Source organism: Chiroxiphia lanceolata, chromosome 1 (genome assembly GCF_009829145.1).
Source record: "Chiroxiphia lanceolata isolate bChiLan1 chromosome 1, bChiLan1.pri, whole genome shotgun sequence".
NCBI classification, from domain to species: Eukaryota; Metazoa; Chordata; class Aves; order Passeriformes; family Pipridae; genus Chiroxiphia; species Chiroxiphia lanceolata.
Window position 1 is genome coordinate 137716745 of NC_045637.1, and position 23354 is coordinate 137740098.

A 23354-nucleotide genomic window follows, 5' to 3' on the forward strand; every position below is an offset into this window, starting at 1 on the left:
TCTACAGACATTTGCATTATTATTAAAACCACTGATAAAATTGTCATTATATTATCAACAACATAGTGTATTCTCACCATTTTCAGATGAGAAGATAACTTGGGGCCTATTTCAATGAATACTGAATTTACTGAGAAACTATCCATTGACCTTAGAGATATCGTATTAAGCCAAACACGCACGAAGTACAATACAGAGAGTTGGCTGTGAAATGGATGTATTTTCATTGCAGTTCACAATTTGTAGGACAGGAATTGCTGCATTTCCACACCTTTGATTTGTGTTGTGGAGATAAAAATATACAAGAAAAGAACCATCTGAAATAGAGTAGAATGTGCAGTTGGTGGGAAATAACGTTCATTAAAGTTTGGTATCAGTCCAGATGAATTTTAAATAAACTTGAAATCCTGAAAAAAAAAGCCTCAGAAAGAATGAAATGTGATGTGTATAGGATTCAATAGATTTTTCAGGACTCCATAAATTTGAAGTTAACATTTGTCCAATTCATCCCTACAACAGTGGCAAAGACACCACCAAGAACATCTTGAAGTAATTTGGCATTTATGAAGGCTCTCCTATTCTGCCATTCCAGGTAAGACTCACATGTAAACTACTTCTGGCTGTAAACCCTACAACTTCCATATCTTGTCCCAGAGCTTTCAGGCTCTAGTTCCTAGGTTCATATTAGGGAATCTGGAAGCTCTGAAAACCCTCTTCAGAACAGACGTTACTGTGCTTTTCAGCCCTAGTTGTGTGCTGTGGAGTTCTGTCTTAGTAAATCTTGCATGTCTCCTCAGGCAATAAGGGTGCTGCTTGGTCTACATTACTAGAACATTTATACATTACTAAAACATTTTGTTGCAGGTAAAAAGTCATAAACCTAAGATGTGCCACACAGCTTGTTGTCCACACTGATCAGTTCTTGTGACCTCCAGAGTGGACCGGTTGTATGTACAAGCTGGAGAGTTGGGCTGATTCCAATGGGATGAGGTTCAACAAGGCCAAGTGCTGGGTCCTGCACTTTGGCCACAACAACCCCCTGCAGCGCTACAGGCTGAGCACAGAGTGGCTGGAGAGCAGCCAGGCAGAGAGGGACCTGGGAGTTTGGATTGACAGGAAGCTGAACATGAGCCAGCAGTGTGCCCAGGTGGCCAAGAAGGCCAAGGGCATCCTGGCCTGTATCAGGAACAGTGTGGCCAACAGGTCCAGGGAAGTGATTCTTCCCCTGTAGTCAGCACTGGTGAGGCCACACCTGGAGTACTGTGTCCAGTTCTGGGCCCCTCAGTTCAGGAAGGATATTGAGGTGCTGGAGCAGGTGCAGAGAAGAGCAACGAGGCTGGTGAAGGGACTCAAGCACAAGTCCTATGAGGAGAGGCTGAGGGAGATGGGGTTGTTCAGCCTGGAGAAGAGGAGGCTCAGGGGAGACCTCATCACTCTCTACAACTCCCTGAAAGGAGGTCGTAGCGAGGTGGAGGTTGGTCTCTTCTCCCAGGTAGCTATCAGTAAGACAAGAGGACATGGTTTTAAGCTGTGCCAGAGGAGGTTTAGGTTAGATATTAGGAAGAAATTCTTTACAGAGAGGGTAATCAGTCATTGGAATGGGCCGCCCAGGGAAGTGGTAGATTCTCTGTCCCTGGAGGTTTTTAAGATGAGAGTGGATGTGGCACTTAGTGCCATGGTCTAGTAACCACGGCAGTGTTGGATCAAGGGTTGGACTTGATGATCTCAAAGGTCTTTTCCAACCTGGCTGATTCTATGATTCTGTGATTAATGCTGGGACAGGTTGGATCCCATGAGACACAAGTGTGGATTTCAGATATTCTTAGTCCATAGTTTTCTACTTAAGATAGCACTGGGTTATGTCGTGTCCTATGGGAGAGCTGTTTCTATAGCATGGTGCCAAACACATAGACTGCACGTTCTGATGTTACATGGGTGTGCCATCTTGTCTGTACTGCCTATAGGGAACAGAGCAGCACCAGAAATGCTCTAGGTTTTTGTCTTGAGGAATTCGGCTGTTCTATTCCAAAAAGGAATATGAGTGAAGCAACAGAGACACACTGAAGCTGACAGAGAACCAAGACCCAAGGACAAATGTGAACATCCAAACCATTAAAAATTGTTTGTCAGTATAGATGTAGTCCTAGCACACCTGACTGTTCAAGTGTTACTTGCCTAAGAAAGAGCATGTTGTTTCAGCAGCTTGCTGCTCAGGTACTATGTATGTAATCTGAAAGTATGTAAAACATGGGTTATTTTCTTTGCCAACTATGCAAAAACAAATACGAAGTTTTGTTCACACACAGTGCTATTCTTGGAGAAACTTTTCCTTTTGGGGGCTGTTAGATTTTTCTAGTATACTGTTAAAACTGAAAGCTTTTGTAATCTAATCGAGTCTTTTTTTTTTTTTTCTAAAGATTTCAACAGGCAATGTTTTGGAAACTATAATAAAAACAGCGCTGTGGGTAATTAAATGTAATCTTATCCTATGTATGTGTGTCTGATCCTCATCTTACTGCTATCAAGGGTAAAATTGCCATTTCTTTGAATGGATGAGACATCAAGACCTATCACTGTAAATTCCCCATGGCAAAACCAGTCACTTGTTTCAAGTGAAAAGAACAAAGAAATGAACTCCTGACTCAGACCTAACTCCCATTTCCACAATTATGTCTATATTTGGAGTCCAGGAATCCTCCCTAATCTTGGTTTTGTTTGGATGCTCTGACTCAGTTCCAAGTCAGGTGTAAGAACTAGGAAAATCCAGACACACAGACCAGAAGGGAGCTGTGGCACATTTCCAGACTGGGTGGTTGGATGGACAGGTGCCCATGGAGCATCCATGCCATATAACTTAAACACAGCCTGAGTGACTTTGGATCTTCACTTTCCTTTCCAGGAAGCTGATTCCTATTTTAGAGAAATGGCATGAGAATTTCTGAAAGGCCCTGGGATAAAGGTGCTATGTAAAAGCCTACTACTATGCTAGCAATTAAAATGTTAAAGGCGCAGTAGTTCTGAGAGAGCCACAGACCTTAAAAAGTCCATATGTAAATACATGTAAAATATATACCTAAGCAGAATCACAGAAAAGTTGGGCCTGGAAGGAACCTCTGGAGCTACAGCAGGTTCACGTAGAACAGGTTCCACAAGATTGCATCCAGGTGGGTTTTGAGGGAGACTCCTCACCCTCTCTGGGCAGCCTGTTCTGCTCTGTCAACCCCATGATAAGGAAGTTTTTCATCACAGTCAGATGGAACTTCCTGTGTCTCAGTTTATGCATGTGGCCCCTTGCCCTATTGCTGGGCACGGCTGAAAAGAGCCTGGCTTCATCCTCTTGGCACCTGTCCTTAGCTTGTAATAATTAAAAGCTCACTTTGTCAATAAGTTCTTCCATTTTTTTGTAAGATATTTCTGCTTCATAAGGTGTTCCTTTTCCAATTTTCTTTTCTACTTGGGCATTATAGTTTCAGTTTCACTTTGCTTTGGCAGATTGGTCATTATAACTTACTTTCAGCACTGAAAACTGACAAATAAGGTCTAATGAGCACACAAACTTGTTTTAATTTCCTATAGTACTTCTACCATTTGGGAGAAGAGAGCATCATTGATGAGGCATGCCATAGCAAAAATCCGCAAGAGACTAAACAACCTCAAATCTTCTGTTGTCTCTTGGTAGGGTATCATATATATTATTTTTCCAACTGTAAATTATATTATACACAGGATAGCACAAATCTGAAAAAAAAACCAAAAAATGAGATGCTTGTTTGGTCATCTCCCCAGCCATCTCCTCCTGATTCTTCACACCTTACACAATTACACATTCCCTCCCCCAAAAAGGACATTTTGACCCTGTTACATTTCCACAGGTCTCCATACAGACACACTGGACATGAACCTGGTAAATCAAATACATTATCCATTCATCTGTTTGAACAGAACTTCCAAGTTTTTGGTAGTGTTTTGTATTAAGCCCTAGCCCTATCCAGATTAAGTCCTCATTTTGTTTTTTCAGCTGCAGATACATTCCACTTTCTCTCACATACACATGCTGGTAGCTATGTGGTTAGTTCAGAGGTGTAAACACCAGAGTTAAAGAACAGATAGCATTGCAGATACATTGCAGATACATTGCAGTATCAGGGCTTCTTAAGTAAAGAAAAATAATTTTATCTACATACATGAAATTCACTGTAAATATTATTAATAAGTGACTGCAAAACCAATCACGTGATCAAATTTTTCTTACAACACAGGGATTTCAAACTGATGTAAGACCCTGGATTTCAGTGGGAATATAGCTGGGTAAATGGAGAGTTTGTAAAAGCAGAATCAGGTCTATTGCAGCTGTACACAAAATGGGTTAGAATTCAAAGCACTGGACAATTGTCCAAAGCAGCTCCAAAGTCACAAGATTTTGTTCCCACTTGCTTGAAATAGAAACTTAATAGGGCTTCTGTACCCCTCACTGATATCCTCACTGATTGCTGGGACATGACAGGGTAGAAAAGACCGAGTCTAAAGACTTTCCACAATTTGAGGATCCTCACCTCTTGGAATGGTTCCATGAGGAAGCAGTGGCATTTCTGAACTCCAGCTCAGTAAGACAGTCAAAAAGAAATGAGTGACAGTTGCCCTTGTGCTTCCTGTAATATTGTTCTGAAAAGATGGTAAACCCCACCACTTTAAAACTAATGGTAAGGGCAGCTACTTTCAAGGCTTCAATTTTAAACATAGAAATGTTTTAAACATATAAATTACCTCCATTATATTTTTCCATTTCATGCCTTTTTCTCTTTGCAAACCATTATCACGTTTCTCATTAGATCACTTTAGTCACTTCTGTGTTTTGATATTCTTTTACTGTGCTTTTATTTACAACTCTGAAATCTCTGTCATCAAATGTATCTCTCAAAACTGTGCTTTTCCTGCCTGAAAAGAAGAGCAAATCTCTCTGCAGTTGTGGAAAGCAAACCTAAACTGGATTAAAACTCAGCGTTTGAAGACAAGCGAGACTCTTGCCTCTTTTCAGGGGTGTCTTGAGTTGATGGAAGTGTATTCTTAATACACAAGGAGCCTTGATCAATCTTTAGATCTGAAAAGTCCTTGCTATTTAAACTGTATTTCATATCCTTCAGCTTTAAGACTTTAGGCAGATCATTAAGATTTTATTCAGGTTTAAATATAAAAGTGGAAAGAAGCACTAAACATTACTGGAACAATGATTAGGTTATTCAAATTTTTGCTTTTCAAAAGTTGGAAATGTATAATTCTAAGTCTATTTATTACTGTCACTCATTCAACTAACTACAGAATGATAGACTAACTTTTAGACCCTCTTGAAGCTGACTGAAGCTAATGAAACAGGTTTCTGCCCGCTACTGATCTATCAATGAACCTGGATGAAGGGCTATGAGACTATTGCTTTCTTCCTTACATTTGATTTAAGTTCTTGTGTGCCTTCTTGTTTTTTACATAATGTTGTTCGGAGCAGGACACATCACAAGCCTACTGAATACTCTCCACTGTGAGCTTCAGCTCTCAGCAACCAGCCTTGGTACATGTGAGTGGTCTTTGGGCTGCCTCAACACATGGCCATCTGTCATGATTGCATGGTGCCTCTCCACAACTGGGTCGGATCCTTGCCTGAGGGCATTAAGGTCCAGACAATGCTGGTTTAGATGAACAGTTTGGTTAATACTACAAGTGCCATCTGTTCTACAGGAAATCCTTTCTCTGTGTCATTAATGAAGTGTTCCCAGCACATAACTATATATTCTTGTCCCTACATAAGGTTTCATGCAGTAGGGATTTGCTATTTGCAAATGAATAGTTTGCAAAAATATCAAATTTCATTACATAAATTTACTTGATACACTTCTTAGTACAGATGAACACTAACCACTTATTTGGCAGAGGAAGCAATTGCTTAGCTAGTGTTTCAGCATGGTGACAGCACCTCAGTACCTCAGGCAACAAAAAAGAACTGAACCCTGACCTAAACCTTGCAAGTAAAATCTATTGCTTCCTGGAAATCAAAATATGAATCCCATTGAACAGAATTCCAAAACTTAACTTTGGTAAGGAAGTTGAGCTCTAACATAAGTTAGGATGTTGTGTCTTAGCATGGTGGTTATAAGAGTTACATTTCGGGGAAGACCTTCCATATATTTCAGATATGTAATCAAATATATAATTAATTTTTGACAAGTTAAGTATGGCTAGAATCTCATAAGTAATGCTCACTAAAATTTTTATCCATTGTTCAAACATACTTAGCTTTCAGACACTGGAGCTCTAACTTACCAGCTAGGAAAGAGCATTCTGCAACTTGCCTTTTGGTAACATCTCCCCCTCCTTCCAATCTCATTTTCATCTTAAAAGGTGAAAGTTTGAAAAACAACATATCCTGCTTATCTCAGTAAAAAAACCTACTTATACTTATATTACAAAAATATTACTACTGCAATTCAAATGTATTAGATTTCCCTCCTGATAAGACCTCTAATTGCCTAAAAGGTTCTAAAATTAAACATCATTGGCTGAACAGCCACAAAGGCCTGGAGATGGATAAAGATACCATGGCTTTATAGACTGGCTCAGAGATAGTTTTTCACTTTCTATCTAATGCAGAAGTGTCATAAATATCAGATATAGTGACCTGACCGGGAATCTTCTATTTTGGGAAATTTCAGGAATGTTCTTTCCTCTTTCTTAGATGGTGAAATTACAATCCTTTAGCCACTAAAAAAAAAAAAAGAAAAAAAAAAAAGAAAAAAAAAATCAAAACCAAAACCCCACAACCAATAACCCCAAAACAAAAAACCCACTCCCAAACCTTAAAAGTTTACTCTCCTCTTTTTGGAAGTAGCTATAGTTTCTACTAGTTGTAATACAAGTGGCACCAAAATGGTTTTATAAATGTCTGTTTAGATCATATAGAAATTTTGATCCTTTTAGTTTACTTAAGTTCAGAAAGATTTGGCAAATTTGAATGAGTCTTAACAGTATTAATAGGACAGATTTCAAATCTAATAAATGTAATTTACCATTAATTATGGTATTATTATAAGGTTTTATGATAACAAGGAGTAAATCTGGAAGAATATAAATATTAAGGAAGAAAACCATTCAGTATGTACTAAATATTAAGAGTTAAGAGATTAATTTGAGGAAATTAGAAAACAGAATGAAAGAAAGAAATTGAACTACTAGTAAGACACATGAGGCTATGAAACAGATTTCAGGGGAACTGCGGCAATTCTATTACCTGCAAGACTATTTCTGCTCTACTCTTACACCCTTCCCATCATGACATTACTTGGATATGAATTATTGCTCTAAATGAAGAACAGAATGAAAACCACTCAATAAGAAAAGGCTCCCTTTTGATGAGACTAGTTGGAATGATCTGTTTCCATCTCTAGTCTCCTGTTGCTGTTACAAACACTATTTCTTATTGCGTATATCTCCATTTTCCTCAACATTATGAGTGCATTATGCAGTCATCAGTTATCACTGAAACAGAGTATCCTATCACCAGAGAAACAGATATGCTATTATTTTCAAAATCTTAATCTATAACAAAATGGTTTTTCTAGTGTAAATATAATCCCTATCTAGATACAGAAAAAATGTACAGAGGTGAATGCAGGTGTCCTGTGCTCTATCTACAGAACAAAATTACACAACCAAACCTACAACAGTACAAACACACTGTAAAAGATCAGCTAACACCATATGTGTACTTAGTAGTAATTAAATAGTAATTGAAAAGTAGTTGAACTTTATTGAATGTGCTGTTGTGTGCTCCTTCCAACCCACATTCAAATATTAAAAAAACCCCAAACTATACAGCAGAATCTTACCATACAATTTAGTGTTTTACCCATTAAGAGCAGATTGTATCTTGAAAGCCCTTCAGGCCATGCCAAAGTCTACAAGGTTTCTGAGAGACACCATCCCCCAGGACTGCAGGGCTGTGGGGTTGGACATCCCCACATCCCCCTTGTGATGGCCAGTGAGGAGTGGTCAGGTCTGGGCATTTATCCTTTTGTTTAAGAGGCCAAAGGGAATAAGTGTGCTTTGCACTTTTTAGAAGGGTGAGAGGAGGAGGAGGAATCATCTACTCTCTTGCAGGATCACTATAGTATTGTTCAGTATCAATGCAAAACCATACAGCTCTAATAAAGTAATTTTTAATTCACCAGGTTAAAATCGTATTGCCTTTGATGTGTCTTAAAGCCCAACAGCAATTACGAAGAGCTCTGGGGACTAGAAAGAACAACAATATGAGTACTAGTAACATAAGAGAACTATGGTTGTTATGGATAGAAATTCAGCTAACAGAAAGAAAAATAGCAGCAGTAAATACATCCAAGGGTAATAAAAGATAGGGTGGAAAAATCAGGTATTAAAGGAGGACAAAAAATTGTAAACTGTGTTTCAAACTCTGCAAAACATTTCTAATACAAATAACTAGGCCAGGTCGTTTTAAAGGTGAAACTATGATCAGGGGCTCCTTCAGTTCCTCAGGTAGATTAAGCCAGGTTGGTCAAAGGATAGTGGATTTTTGGCATACTTATAACAGGAAAATTTGCAAAATAATACAAGAAGCAAGAGGGAAAAAAGTATCTGGAACCACAAAAATTAACAGAAAACTGGAAAAAACCATAATTCTTGTTTTATAAAATTGCACTAAAATAAAAGTGGTCATCTGAAGATCAATCCTTAAAATGACTGAAAAAGTTTTTAGAGGTAGTGTGGAGGCTGATTTTCTGTCAAAATTTTGCATTGTTGCTACTGAGATTGAAATTTTATGTTGTTACTGCTGAGATTTTACTATATGATTAAAACATAAGGGCAAGTAGAGATCTGGGTAAGTGTCAAAGCAGTACCTAGCTTATACTGAATCCATGAAATAAGAATATAAATTAATTTCTTCAATAAAGAGTATTTCTCTATGCCTATAATGAGCCACAAGTCTAAGCACAAAGTAGATAGTTACTAAGAGTATACTAACTTCTACTAACTACCATGCTGTTTTAATACAATCAAATACCACTTTCCAACATCACACATACTTCAACTAACCTAGATGTGCTCCAGTTCAGTTTATCTCAACATATGGCTTGTTCTCACCACATGCCACAGATTTCCAAATCTAACTATAATTGATAGGATTTGTCAAATAACTGTTGAAGGAAATCCAGCCTCAAAAAGTGAAGGTGATTAATACATCAATTTAGATATCAAACTCTAAGCATTGACTTGGTTGTGTTTTTTTCTATTATTTGAAATTTTAGGAAGACCAGGAATATTAATAACCCCATACTCAATTAAAGGCATTGTGAAACCTAAATTCAATCCACATTTAAGAATAATACAAACAATGAAAAAATATTTTACTCTTATAATGGTTCACTTCTTTTATTCTGATATAATAAAAATATTCTGAAAAAGTTAAAAAATGTTCATATATATACATATATGTACACATACACACACACACACACACATATTTTCCAGGCAATTACTTTCTAAAATGATTAAAATATAATTCACAGAACAAGAAAAATCCAAACAGTTTAACTGTCACCACATATTTGGTGAATGACAGGATGTAATAATATGGACATTTTTATTTGATTATGGTCATATTCAGAAACCTCAGAGTGAATTTTTAAGTAGTTCAAATAACTAATGGAAATTTTTTATAGGTGTGTAATTGTTACAAATGAGGAAAGAACATTTTTAAAGGAAAACCTTCAAATGTTATTTAAATGCTAAATGATTTTTCCTTATTACTCTCATGTATTCCTTACTATAAGAATTCCAAAGTTGGGAACTGTACAGAAGGACTCACAAGTGTGTTCTGAAAAGGAGGATGGCTTATGTAAAGGAGGCTATGTTTTCTCTCAATAAATCTAAGAAGTGGTTTTGATTTTTCAGCATTCAAAAAGGAAAGCATAATTGGACAATTAATTCCTAAACATCGAGAGTAACTCAAAGACATATAATTTTATTGTAAAATAATTTAGACCACTGCTGATGGGATCCTCTCCCATGCCATTTTGAGTGAAAGTAGAATGTAATGGAGGACAAATGAATTCATTGAATGAACTACGTTGTGGAGTTAGTACATTTACTGAACCATGGGCATACTTCAAAGTGTATCAGTTGTAAGATTACTATAGGTTTTTGAGAATTATACTAAGCATTAAAACCACCTTAAAAACTAGTTACGTACTCATGTATACTTTATTTGCAGACTCTTCCATATTTCAACATAATTTCTTGTTTTGCAATAATCTTTACTTTCAAGAGAATTCAATGATTTCTTGATATCCTGAGTACTGACAGCTACAACAGAGTAAGATCACTTTACATATATATTTATCTGTTTGTCAAATTTCCTTCAGCTGTATATATTTATAACACATATATTATTGTTGCCTGAAGTCTGGGACAAGTTAAGTGCAAGAATAGGCAACCAAACCTCACATCAGGAGATAGAAGAACTAGAGGACCTCCATGACAGGTGTCTGAGTCGTCTCTAAAGAGCCTCCTGGCAACGTTTTAGGACCCACACAGGTTTCTTCTGACAGTTACTTACTCAGATGCCAGTTTTACCCAAATGGCCTAGCAGCATTTTAAATCCTGCTTCTATATTTCCACAGTAGGATCGCATCTTACTGAGTTAATCTACATGGTGTAGAGGAAAGATTTTTCACGTGTGGACAAACATGATTTTCAGCTCATGCTTCAGAAAGAGAAGTCTGTTCAATACCTGGACTACCTTTTCTTCAAATCTACTGTGTGAAGGCACTGTTGTAGCTCAGTAAGTTGTTGGTCCTCTGCATTGCTATGCCTGTGCTTACAGTGGTATTTGTGCTGCTTTTAGTCTTGAAATATGTAGGTGTTACGGCAAACAGAAGCATCCTGGTTTTCTGTCTCTGTGATTCATGTAATTCTGTATTTTTGGTAAAGCATTGCTGCCTGTGGACAAAACTAGGATTCGGGGTGCAGTGTTTAAATGTTTTCCAGTATTTTGAGCTATCTGTGAGGAACAGTGGTAATAAAGGGATTTCTTCCATCAGGCTCCTGCCTTATAATTTGAACTGATTTCAGCTGAACAAACCCAGAGTTACACTTACCCAACAACTGCAGCTGTCAAGCATCATGATGCCCTGTGGTCTGCCATGCTTATTCTCTCTAGATTAAAGGGCAAGGAACAGCAAGTATATGTTTCAATTCAAAGGAATAGTGGGTCAAAGATAAGGACCTAGTCTAGAAGTGATGTTACTTAATACCATTTAGATAAAATGGAAAAAAAAAGACTGTTTGAAAGTCTAATATTAACCAGCATTGTGTTTTATTGGAAAATTGTATTGAAATGAGAAACAAAGAAGTAATCTGGAAAAAGTATATTCAAAAAAGGACTTTTTTCAGATTTAAAGCTATTAATATTAGCACTTTGATCTATGACGGTGAAAAACTGTCAGTTCACCATCTGGGGACATAATAATCACTAGAGGGAAAAATATGTATTCTTGTTCTTTGAAAACACTGTTGAATACGAGCTGGGACTGTCAACATTAGAAAGTGACAGCAGCTCCTGGGCTTGTACTGAGTTGTAACAAAGCCAGTTCTTTCTGTGTTACTGCTCAGCATTGCTCGTGGATTTGTACTACTCAGATGAGGGAAAAGTAACAATATTGTTTATAGGCAATGAAATGAAACTCAGTATTGATAGAATCATTAAAGATGACAAAAAAGGAACATGTGGTCAACTGATATCTTTCTCTGTGAGTTTTTTCCAGGATTTTACTCTTGGTTCAACATTGAGCACTGTGCTACTGTTTCTGTTTTGTAGTTGTTTCTTTTCATCTAACATTGTTACATTTTCCGGGACTTCAGCCCTTAGGAGATGTAATTTTCTACCACTAACATTTTTATTTATTAAAGTAAAAAATATGAATTGTATTGTAATACAGAAAATATTATGTTTATATAATAATTGTAATAAAATTGCTTTAAGAAGTTGTTAAAACTTAGAGGAGAGATTCTGAGAGCACAAATGCTTTCTTCCAATCATGCATTCTAGGATTTAGATTTTCAGATTCAACCTTACTGACATATTAATTTTTACATTCAGTGTTCATCCCTCATGAACACTATGTACACTAAGAGTGTTTTTATTTTCTTGCTTGTCCATCTTTCATTTCCACATTTGTATGCACTCAGAGTACCAACAAGAAGTCTCAGAGAGCAAAACATTGAAGCTGTCACTGAGTCTACTCCTTCCTTGCAGTTTTCCAGAGGAGCAGCATTCCACCTTCAATGTTATTTCCCACCCGCTCTGCACATTACTGCTCTGATTTACCTGAGTCAGCTGCGTTACTGTTGTATTTCTTTTGTGCTTAGTACTGATTTGTTTGATAATATGCAATGACAAAAAATTGCATACAAAAGAAGATTAGGTGTTTCAGAGCAGTCAAGGTGTCTTCATCACTTTTCACAATCAGTTGCAATGCATACTCTCTGTTTTGGGGAACTCAGAAGCAGATCCGCAAGTATGTTCTAGATATTTGACAACCGTGTGCTTGATTTTAAAAGCAGGAGGAGAGAAAAGAGTGAGACCAATAACTCACTCAACAGCCTTTGCAAACGCTGAATGCCTGTGCACTCATTTGTCTTGAATTCAGACTATTACTACACCCTGTGAAGCAAAAGGTTTGCCCAATTCCTCCAAGAACATCCCCTTAGATGAAGCATTTCTAGATAAAAATTTGATCTAACTCTGGATAAAATAGACGTAGACATTTCTAATAACAAATATTTATTTTTAAAAACAACTTTATTTTGAAAATTTATTTTTAACCTGAATTAAAAAAAGCTTTCTAATATGTAGATTTTTTAATAAACATTATGGATATATCAACTGACTGCTTAAGCTTTGATTTTAAAAGTCACATTGGGATTTCTAGAACTATCACAACTCAATTTGTGACTTAAAGTGATTTTTCTAGGTGCCTCAGAGATGATCCAAAAATATATCTGAGCTGTTTTCATGTTACATATCAGTTAAGAAACAGACTGTGAAGCCAAATCAACCCTCCGTTACAGTATCTTACAATAACACCTTCAAATAGTTTTGGTAAATATGCATATCAAACAGTAATTTTTAGCACTAACTACGATTCTGTGCTGGCCCATTCTTATCCCAAAAAATTTTCCCTGTAAGAGAAAAATCTATACACTCGCCTGACTTTAGACAACCAAATTTTAAAATATTTTATTTATTTATTCCTATTTAATGCAGTCCTGCTTACACCTTCAGGACAAAGAAATTTTCTTAAAATGCAATGAGAATTGTAAACTATTTTCATTATGAAAGTGCTTACTAAAATTTATTTAATAGGCAACTTACTTTGTAGGATTTTTTTTAACCTTCACAAATGTATTTGAAAGGCCTACTTTACAACTTTACATTTTGGGATTTTTTCCCCCCCTTATTTTAAAAAAATTGCTGTCCTACAGTACTTATCCAGACTCACTGAAACTGAAAATTGAGTAAGTACTGCAGGATTGGTCCCCTATTAAAGAAGCCCAAGACACATGGTGCTGAGATTAACAAAACAAAGTAAAGCAGCTATGACTTGGCACAAAGTTTGACAAGCTGCAGAAAAGCAAATGTTTAAATAACTGAAGTGGTACTGTTTTTCTATTCACAACCTTTTCTCTTCTAAACAGTATCATATTCTTTTCCAGCACATTTAGATTGAAAGTCAAGCTGTGTTTTATTTTTTATTATAATAAACCCAGTCAGTTTACTGTAACAAAGACATACTAGCGGTGATCAGTGTGAAAGCCAGTACGAAATCAGGCTAGGGGGGAAAAAAAAGTCAAATGGCAAAATAAAGGACCAGCCGTCTGGAAAGTTCCTGGATCATGTAAAAAGAAAATAAAAGGCAGTGTTCTTATGAGACTAATGCAGAATACAAAAATATTTTAAGACAAAACTCTGTATCATTGCCTATGACATTTGTAAACAGCAGCAGCAAATCCTTTCAAATAATGTTGCATTTATTAAATATTTTCCAAGTCCTCCTAAAACAAAACAGTAGCACTTTAAAAAATAAATAAATTCTAGTAGCATTGTTCACATCTGTTCCTCTCAAAATAGGGTAAGAACAAAATAAAATTGTAAAGTATTTTTGCTGTCTTTTTTCACATGTAAAATAACTTTCCTACTTAAAAAATAAGTTTATTCAATCTGTGGGATTTCAAAAAGGTTTTGCATATTTTATTAGACTTGCAATAATAAATTATGGTTACCAAAAACCAATATATATGTCAGGTCTTACCACATTTTTAGCTAACAGTCTTTCATTTTCAAGTTCTGCCTTCATTCATCTTGAATTTCAATCAACTGAAAGTATATATATGAGAAATAGTGTTGATTTTCATATTACAAACAGGCATAATTTTCTAAAAACTCTTTCAAAGTACTGTCTGTCTGATGAAAAGATTGCATGTACTTAGTTGCCGATTGGGTTTAAACCCTGACACACACACATTATTGTACGATAACTGGTAACAGATAGATGTCTTCACTTAGAGCTAAATACTTTAACGTGAAGTTTAATAATGTTACAAGAATCAGATGTGTAAATCAGAGTAAAGGGTGATGTCACAGGAGATAGGAAGATGATGAAATCATTAGAAACAGAGACTTCAGTGATCTAAATCCACTTTTCTAAGTGGATATTTGTGGAAACTTGTTACAGTCAAACAGCAGAGGCAGTTTGGAACTGCAGGAACAATTCCACTGCTCTGTTGTACATGTGTAGAAAGATCAGCAGATGTCTGTATCATCTGCAGCAAGTTCTAACATGTCCTCGTGAGACAAACATTGTCAGGCAAATTACACATCTAGTCTGAGCCAGGACAAAGGATTGTGCCTAAAGAGCGATTTTAACAAAATACTTTATGAATTCTTCAGAAGTTCCAGAATCAAACTCCTTTAAACAGTTACACTGCATGTAACCAGCTTCCTCGGTTCTGCTGGGTTTGAGCTGTCTGTCAGAGCTGCTGTCACTTGGGGCTTGCAATTTAAACATCTATATTTCTCCAAGTCACCAGGAGCAGAGTTTGTTACTTACCGAATTTGCATTTTGAACATATTTAAAACCAGACAATGTTGAGTACAACACTGACATTCATTTTCTTTCATAAAAATGGAGAAATGCTCCCCTTCAGCATAATAACCTAGAAGATAGAATGCTCAGCCACAAATCAGGGCAGCCGACATTGTATGCTGCTGGGAGTTTTATGGGGCTTGATTACAATATCCCAAGTCATGGAAAAGTAGCCTAACTACCCCTCTATGATGAGAATAAGCCACCAGTTCTGTTCAAGCTGTGCCATTGGACACAAAGAATATGAAATTCATGAGACTAGATACAGAATACTCATGCATGAGCTTGACGACATACCAAAGCTGTGACTGCATGAGAAAGGGACAACCTCGTGTTTTGGCTTGCTAGATCATTTATGCATTTTACATTAGACTATGAATTACAAGAAAACAATATACAAAACATGCCCTCTCTCCCCCCTCTGTAACCCAGCCCAAGCAAAAATACTCAGCAAAAATATGAAGAAATTCAAACCAGATCTATAAAAAAGTCCTTTCCTCCATGCTGAGTATTCTAACATGTAGCCTGGAGACTATGGCTCTTCTGTGCCTCCTCTCCCTGTATCCAGCTTTAAAGAGGAATATGGTGTAAACTGGAATTAATTCATAGGTATATGGAGCTACAGGTTCAAAGGTCCTCAAGTTCAACTATCAGAGCCCTGGGCATGTGCTCTAGTTCTTATGAAAAAATCTGTCCTTGCCTTCTCTTATGAACCTGGAGAGAAATGAGAGAGGCGATTGCTCACAGCTAGTGCATAGTTTGGCTGCCTGGAAGAAGATTCAAACTCCAAGTCCCAGCTACAACAAATCAGTCAGTAATTTGTAGTTAGTCCAGGTGCTTCCAACAGGTTTCATTGTCTCTTTCTCGGCTGTGTCTGCTTTGAATACCATTTTTAGGTGTTATCTTTTCCTTGTACAGTGTATATTGGGTACTGGCGCCTGTATGAATTTTGTGAATTCCATTTCTGGAGTGAAATGTCCAGCTGCTGGGCACTACAGCAGTGTGTGCCTTCATGCCCAGCTCCTCTTTTTAAAGATCAAAGCCTTTTAAACCAAAGAAGAATTTATGCACATTTGGGCTATCAAGAGAACAACTTTCAATGGGATATGCAAAGGAGGTGGGAAAAAATTCAGAAATTTCAGTCAATGTAGTTAATCTTTTAGAATTGTAGTTTTTATTTTGGGAATTGTAATATAATTAGATTCATTATCAGAATTATAATGAGGACTGCCCCAAAGATTTCTTACACCACTTCAGTCCTACACCTTACCCTGTCACCTGACAGACTGCGCAGTGAATGGCTGCCTGTGTGGATATAGCTGTTCTGGAGGCAGTCTGGGAGGAAGGTCTGTGGTCCAAACTTACACAGATATGGCTCTTCCAAATCATATGAGTGGCATACAGAAAAGAGTACCTATGTTGCTGCTCAAATCCACAGACTGAGGTTGTTGCTGTGGGAAGATACTAGATATTAAACAATGTTCTCCATTGTATGGAGATGAAGAGAAGGGAAGGAAAATGGAGAGCAAGTTTCAGGAAAAATTTCCTGGGAGTGAAAGCATGAAAAAATGTACTTTAAAAATAGTCTTTGAACTGTGTAAATCAACTAAGAAGGAACTTTCAGTATAAGAATAGGTGAGTGGCCTTTTCTTTTGAGCATTAGACTTCAAACCTAAGCAGGATTCCTGAGCACTGCCACACTTAGAAGGAAAAAGAGAAAAACTAACGGAAGACACATCCCTCCTTTGACAGACTAGTGAATTAGACAGACTAATTAATATCCCCGTTCTGATTTTGAATTTTGTGTACAAAATCCTAATGAACTTACCCTTTCAATGCTCCTATAAAGATAAACAGGTATCACTATTTTAAGAGAGGGAAGCTTGGTCGTAGAAGAGAGATTCATCCAAGGTTACAAGGATAGGCAACAAAAGGGATGATTTTAGAAATACAGTGCCTCAGTCCCCATAAATATATTTATATATATATATATTTAAAAAATGAATGTGCATGAGAATTAAGTAATAATGGATTTAAAATAGAGAAACACCACCGTTTCCCTTATATTTCACTACAGAGAAGTGAGTTATCTACAAAACATTTTGGAAATATTTCACAGAGGGAATGTTTGTTATAGGAAGAGGTTCTGTGTCTATTTCTTAATTTTCAGGGTGAGAACTATACACTGTAGAAAAAAGTGCTTTGAGTGCTGTCACAAAATAGGAAGTCCACTGGAAAGACATCTAGATGTTATACCAGCAAAACACTGAGCATTGTCCACCTTTTTTGAGATCAATTGTTAATTAATAAACATTGGCATTTTAAAGTTTTCTTAAAAAAAACTTATATATAAAAAAAACTTTCTTATATCTTGTTCAGATACTGTTTTGCTCAGACAGCATATAAATAATAATTCATGTATACTAACTCTATTAAGGAATAGTGGAATATTTAGCAAGTCACAGGTTACAAAAAAAAGCACTTTTTTTTTTTTAAGTTTCTAGCTATTCACCCATACAAATCTTCTTTCCCTGCCTTCAAAAGCTTACTGAATGTGTTACTTTTAAAATTAAAGTGTTCAATCATTTTACTGTGAGGTTTGGAATTTTCACAGTGTTTTAACAAAATTATGAAATATGACAGGGTAAGGAAATCAATATTCATTCTAGGAATAACAATTTGTTATTACTCTACTATGGGTTATACTACTATAACCCAAAATGTGATGTAAGTCAAGTTAAAGTCAGCTTTCTATCATTATTTGGACTATACACTGCCAACACTCCAAGTTCATTACTGTTCTGCCAAGAGTGTAGCTTACAGAAGTAAAAGTTGCTTTGAACCTTTTGAACCATTTGCTCATCTGTTTCCATTTTTGATTGCATTCTTTGGACTTGATTATCTGGAAACAAGAGGGGAAAGAGAAACCCCATGAAATCACATGCCTACATGAATGTATTCAAAATGTTTGCTTCAGGTCAGTCCCCAAACCCACTGGAATCCACCAGGGATGAGAGTCCTGAAGGAACTGTGACCTTCAGCACTGCCCTTGACATTCACAGCCTTCTTCCCGCTGTTCAGCTGGCTGAACAGATAGATAGGAAGAAGTTCAAGAGCCAAGTGTGACTGAGTGCCCACAGCTTTTCATTAATACTGGTTATGGACATCCTTGCTGCTAGTCACAGCCAATACAAAGTGTTTTAGCAGGTGGTTCTTTATGGCTCATACAAAACTACCAAAAGATAAGAAGCACCACTGAATCAGATGATACACAGGAATGAGGAATATTGTCTATATCAAATTAATCTCACCACTGTTAAAGGTGACACTGGGTCTAATATGGACATGACAAAGCTAACCAGCCAAATTCTACTCTGTTGCAATAGTTTCTAGTCCTCTATTAAATATTTCACTCTGGCAATATATGAGAAGTACCCTGCAGGTAAAGACTGTACACTGCACTGATCAGGGAACAACCCTTCCTTTATGAACCGTAATAAAGCACAGGTATCCAAAGTAGTGATGGCTTATTTGAGAGAAACTGATTCTGTTAGAAACTTTCCCAGAAATACAAAAGTAATTAGATGAAGAAATGCACACTCAGACATTTTGCAGAAGCTCAAAAACTACACTAGAGAGAGAAAGTTTTAATACAGTTCCCTTAAGATAAAATAGTAGACCATCATTTAAAAACATAACTATCTACATACAACACTTGTATTTCAGTAACTTAACAGCATGTATCTGCCACAAAATAAGAAGTCTTGTCATACTGCTAGGCAATATTAGAAGTCTCAAAAGCCACAGGAAATATTTCTTTGTCATAAATTCAAAATATGTAAATACATGCATTAAAATTAGAATAAGTATGTATGGATTTCTCTACAAATGCATATGAAATTACCATTTGATACCAGAAAAAAACCAACATCCCAGAAACAAATCATCATCCTTCTTAAGAGCATTAACAATTCCAACTTTAGGGACATTTCTTACACACTGCATTTAAACTAATCATCTTGATCTAACATCAGTTTAAAGTTTTACCTAACAAATATTTTTCTTTGTCAGAGTGTTTTAGAGCATTTTCAAGATGAGAAATCTCATTGTACAGTTTAAAAACCTTATTCTTTTTCAAGCATTTTTATTTTTCATGGTCATCAGATTCAAAGGCAATCTGAGAGATTGTGATGCCTTGAATTTATAAGTAAGGAATCAGGGATTTAAATATGCTGCACTGGTTTAATATTATGCAACACAGTATCATATAATTTCTGAATTCTATTACAGAGTCATAATATGAATAGAAAAAAGTCGAGACTCTAAATAGGTCCCCTCTAGAAGAAAGACTGCAGTACATTATATACAAAGCCCATAACACATGGGGACATTTTATTGACAGGAATAATGCATATCATACTGTTTGTGTGCCCTCATCATTCAGGTCAATTTATTATGGAGGCTGTGTCCAGGAAGGCAGCTGGGGCCTATCCACCCACACTTCCCCCTGTGTTTATGAAGTGCTGTCCGTAACTAGGCAGGCAGGAGGGACTGTGGACAGGCAACACCAGGGGGTTGCAAAGTGCATGGCTAAGGAGGGGGGCTTGTTGCCTTTGTGTCATTCCTCAGTGACAGTGCTGCCAGTGTCATGAGGAGCACATCACATGTCAAAGCGGTGAAGTTTTCAGGCTGGGAGCCGCATGGAGTCCATCAGGCCTTCTGATATCAACACAGTTGGTTTTCTACTTGGTGTCGGAGCCACCCAGAGGCAATTCATATTCTGAACATTAACATGGCTTTGCATGCCTGTCACACATAGACCGTGCAGGGGTTTAATGCTATTGAAGACTACGGTTTAAATCTCTATGCAAACAGTGATTACCTTGTAAGAAGGTTCCAGGATAACATGCAACAAAAGACTTTAAAGTTATAGTTTTAGTAAAGCAAACTCATTTACATTTTTATTATGCGTGCCCTTTGTTTAAATCTTGCCACGTCCATTATGGAAAAGACTTCTTATGCAACTGAAGCTTATTGGGACAGCTACTCTTTTTTTCTTGTTGGTTTCAAAGCTATTGAAAACATTTGAATATACTGTCTTATGGCTGTCTAGATTTTACTGCCACATATTTCTTTTAAAATTACAGAAAAGCTTTTAGAGCTGGCACAGATCTTTATAGTAATACCAGAATATTAACTAACTCCTGAAACCATTTAAAATATTAACACAAAAGAGAAGACTCAAACAACAGTTGCTTTGCTTGCTAAAGAAAATTCAGGATATTATTTGCTTTGCTTGTTAAAAATATGAACTCTTTAAAAAAATGTTAAAGACCTTAAAAAATTAACTTTCATGGTTTTGAAATGGCATGTAAACTTAAACTATAGTGTAAGGATGGCTGAAATTCAGTCCATAACTATTTGGTTTTCTTGGAAAAAGACAATTTTGGACTCCAACTTACCAGAAGAAATTATCAAGGTACATTAAGTTTTTTGGCCACAAAGTTTTCACTGATTTGATAAGAAAGTGTGTAAATAAAATGCCAAGTGCTTTAAAAGTATTTCATATTAGTTTATGGTTTTCCTTCCTGTACTGAAGAAACAGTAGCAGCTTACATAAAGACCATGTGGGAGCAACAAGAATGTTATTTTTAATAATGTATTTTTTAAATAGATTTTAGTGAAATACTTCAGCAATATTTAACTTTAAACAGTGTTTATGCATAAAGAGATTTAAAATTATTCCTCTGAGATAATTGTGAGAGTGCATGCTTTTGCTGAAAACTTTCCCCAAATCCTGTAGACAGCTGAACACACTGCAGGGAAAGCAGTAGCGTCAAGAAAACAGCACATGCAATATTTAAGTAATTAGTTGACACTCTACTCTGGCAGTGATCAGCTCTAGACCACCGCAAAGCAACCTTAGAATTTCAAAAGACCTTTTAAGTAACTGTTACAGCTCTTAAAAGGCTTAAGAATTTGTTCTTTGCTCTGGAGCTATTTGAGCATCAACAGCTGATGCTCAAAGAAGAACCTTTACACAAAATAAGCAAAAAATATTTTAACTGATTCTGTGAGTAACTTTTAAACGGTATCTCGACGTACTAATAATCTTTTACGGCTTTGAGGAAAGGATGTAAAAAGCACAAAAGACACTTTCTCCCCCAACTTGCCCCTTGCCCATTGCCCTAAAAGGACAACCTTTAGCTCGAGCGCCACCGGCTGCCGCGGCCGGGAACTGCAGGTCATTAACTATTCAGTCTCCTGCTGCAATGAGGACACTCATTAGCAAAATGAACAAAGGGACAATTTTCTGTAGCTACAGTCATCTGTTACACTTTGAGTGGCAGGTTTTGTAGCAATGTTCTCTCTACCATCTGCCCACAGCGGTAGCGTTTGGCTTGCTTAAACTGGGGAACTTTTAAGTTGCAAGAAAAAAGGGCTAGGGGTCGGAAGGCTATTATTACTTGGCTTATACAGGAGGCTTGAATATTTCTCACCTTTTCTGATGTATTGCCTTCATTCTAACAGTTTTATTACTTTAAGGGGGGAAAAAAAAGCAGCATCATATTTTAACCTTAATAATTCAACTATATATTTTCTAAGGTTTTGTATTGTAGACTTGCAATAGCTTTTCTAATAATACTAGACAGGTATGTATACATAGTTTTGGAGCACAATGAACTTCAGCTAGATTCATTCACTTATACTCATAGTATTTTAGCCAAACAGGTTAAGGTGAGAGAACATAGCTATTTACCATGCAACTGAGAAATATGCACTTCAGTTTTGGTGCACTGTAGTATTTAATGTACACTCAAAATAATAATTTGGCCTTTTGAATAACAGCTATGACTTTTTCACTCTTATTGCAAAGAAATATAATGCAAATTACTGATGTTTTCCTATGACATGAAAGAAGAAAATATTTGAGGATATTCTAGTTAAATTATAAACTAAAGTTGTTACTGTTGTAGATATATTGGTAGTTTTCCTTGAAAACAAATCCATTCTTGAAAATCTGTCATTCAAATGGTTATGTACCTCTCCGTTTCAAGCTCTACTTCAGGTATTTACAGGCCATGGTGTGTGCACACCAGAGGGTGCAATTGCCAAGGCTGTCATCAAAACCACTCATTTACAAATGAAACAGTTCTGAGTCAAGGGAAACGATAATTTAGATATTTATTTATATTTTTTGTCATTAGTCACAGCATCTCACATTTGCATGTTTATAATTTTAAAACTTTTACAGTTTATATCTGTATATTTCAAAGAAATGCAGTTTAAGGTTTAGCATGGGAACCTCAACTATGGCCACTGCTTGGACACAGGCTTTTACTTTACTGTCAGTCACTCTGTTATTAAACCTGTATCTTCAATTCAGCTAATGGATATATTCTATTAGGGCTTCCAAAGTCTTGAAGGTTTGAAGAGATCAAGATGTCGTCATCCTTCCTTTAACAATATACTCTAATCAACAATCATTCACATAGTGGTTTCATCTTGTAGCCACTGTATTCTGTCACCTATGGAGGCCTTTTAAATATAACAAAACATATACACCTCCTAGGAAGGGACTAATAAATTGCTACCGGCTCAGACAGCTCCATTTACCTTCTCATGGCGTGTCAGATCTGGATTGAAGACAGCACACCTTTGAAGGGAAATTAGGCATTTCATTGCAAGTTCTTTGACAGAAGAAAACAGTCTTTTTTTCTTATTTCTGTTTTGTATAAATGCAGAATTCTCAGAGAAGTTAGCGACGACAAATTTTTGCTGTATGGATTAGCTAATGATTGCATAGATCCTGAAGTAATCCTTGCAGTACAGCATAAGGATGAAGGGTTGGTCAGCCAATTTGACACTAAATGTTTATTGCAAGCAGCTGTCCCTACTTTCCTGTTTTTCATCCATTCAGAAACTGGTCTGGGACGAAGACCAAATTGTGAATTTTTTAAACTGTTGTTAGAACACTACTTGTGACTTGGAGAAAGATTCCAAACCCCAGGCAAATATCCTTTAGTCTTCTCCTTGGCAAGGTATTCAGATTCTGTAATCAAATAATCTCAAACTATATGATAAAGAGATTTAAGCTGAGTTTTTCAACTTAGGGCCCTTTCTCCAGCTCTTAAAAATGTTTTGACT